Below are 2,663 nucleotides of genomic sequence, written 5' to 3' on the forward strand. Positions count from 1 at the left end.
TAAAATATAAAGTTTTATGTTATTTTATTTTAATTGTTTTTATATTCATTTAAATGATGTTAATCAATTTGGTGTTAATTATTGCTTTCAGTTGTTTTTAATTTAAAACGGTGTATAAACATTGATATCATGTTTATCAATTTTGTCTTTTCATATACAACAACAACGATTTTATAAAGAACATAAGTTATATTTATGTTATATCATCACCACTAGACACCAAAACAGTTTTAAACAATAGAATATTTTTTGTTGTATCAAAAATCAATTACATCAAATATGACTAAACAAAAGTCAGTTTAAGAGTAAACAATTTGTTTGAATTTAACACTTTGAAAACACAAAATACAAATAAATATGAACATGAACTTTGATACTATAGTCACTCAACCAAAGTTATTTGCTTTAAAATTAGCCAGTATCTTTTGGACTAAACTGAGTCGATAATTTCTGCAAATTATTTTAAAAACCCATTGAATTCTTTTAGTTTTTACCCAATTTTCATTATTTTAAACATAAATACGACTATTTAATTAAAATAAGATAATTTTTCTGAACACATAACGTTTTATACTGACTATAGTCAAAAAATGAAATCATAACCGATGTAATAGCAAATTTTTAGAACGATATTAAAACAAAATAATTTTAATGTGTGAATAATCAACAGTATATTTAAAATCAATTTCAAAAATGAATGTAATATTAAACACTTTATCAACTCAAATATTTGTATTGATACTTGATTTTTAAAATATTATAAATAAAATAGATGTTATTGTCAATAAATGTTTGATTTTAACCATTGTTTAATATCTATGTTTAGCATTTGTTTTTGTTTGTAATTTTACATTTTGTTTAAAAATATTAATTTTTAAAACAACTTATTTTAAATATTTAACATGATGCACAATGATTTGTGCCTCCAGTATTTTAAAAAAATATAATGTAGATACATAGATTAATTTACATCATTAATTAGTAAATTGATGTACATAAATGCGATGTTAATTATGGGTAATGTTTCAGCAATAATTTCAATAATAATTAAAATATAATTAATAATTATTATTTATTTAATTAATTAATTATTATAATGAATACACCGATAATTTATATCAAAAAGAAAACAATAATATTATTAAATGATTCGAAAATGATCATTTTTAGTATTTATTACTTTTGGAATAACAATATTTACAATGAAACATTAATTGTTTAATTTAATAACACATTAACATATTATTGTGAATCAAATTGTTTATTATTGTGTATTATTAATATATTATTTAAATGTAATTGTTAATTTTAAGTAAACTTAGAAGTCATTTACAAACTTTAAAAAACACCCATTCTATTTAAAATGATTGTTCGAACATGAAAGTTATTAAGTAATTTTCGAATTGTTAATTGGTTAATTGGTTAACTTTTTACTTTATTTTGAATGTATTTTTACACCAAAACATCAAGTCGTTTTCAAATAATATTTTGAGTTTATTTTTTTGTTTTTAAAACAAATCAAAAAAAAACAAACCACAAAATGTTACAAATAAAATGTTTTAAGTCAAAAACAATCAAATAATCAATTGTGGCAGTTAAATATGATCATATTTAAATAAAAAAATAAAATAAAATAACAAACAATGTCTGAAGAAATATCAATTGAACACATAGTAATTTGGAGTAATTGCAAACTTGTCGTTGTTCAAATAACAAATGGAGAAGATGGTGAGAAAGAAGAAACAATCAAGACATACACGGAAACGGATGTATATGAATATGATCAAAAGACTGGCAAAAGACAACACAAAAGAAAAAAAATTGACATGGTTCAAAGTATATACAAGTTCGAGTGTCAACATTGTAAAGCGAGATACGCATGTGGCAGCAGTTTTACTACAACAAATGTGCTCAAGCATTTAAGAAAGAAGCACCCATATTGTTGTGGTATCCCACAACTTGAAAAGAAACGTGGCGAATACAACAAAGGTATAAGAGACCCCAATGTTCTCCACAGAAATATTGATGAACTTTTGGTGCAGCTGGTGTCATGTCCTGGCATACCACTATCTATTGTAGAATATGAACCTTTCGTCAAACTTTTAAATCTCTTTGATAAAACTTACAAACCGCCATCTCATCAGACATTATCAACGAGGTTGAAAGATACCTATATTAAATTGAAAACAAAATTGTCACAAGAAAAGGCGAATCACAAAGCGGCATTTGTGGTACAATGGACAGATGGAAATCTCCACAAGGTCTTGAATTCTTTAGTTTTACCTTACACTATTTATACAAATCTCAGATGAAATCAAGAGTTCTGGAATTGTCTGAATTTTCGGATTCTCATAATGCTGATAACATTTCAGATTTTATTAATCATGTTGTTGATAATTGGAATCTTGGTAAATATGGAGACTTTCCAATTATAACAGACAATGCATCAAATGTCGTTAAAGGTGTCAAGTTATCGGGGCATGTTTTTATTGGGTGCTCGTGTCATAGACTGGAATTGGCTCTCAAGAAAGGTATTTCAGAAACTCCAGAAGTAGCAGAAGTTCTCAAAAAGACCAAGAGAATAGTGAAGAAAGTGAAACGTTGTTCACAGATAATTCTTCCTCGTAAAGATGATAACGGTATGAATGAAGCAAAGTGTTTAG

The sequence above is a fragment of the Entamoeba invadens genome, assembly GCF_000330505.1.
Source record: "Entamoeba invadens IP1 unplaced genomic scaffold scaff_1105074724785, whole genome shotgun sequence".
NCBI classification, from domain to species: domain Eukaryota; phylum Evosea; order Mastigamoebida; family Endamoebidae; genus Entamoeba; species Entamoeba invadens.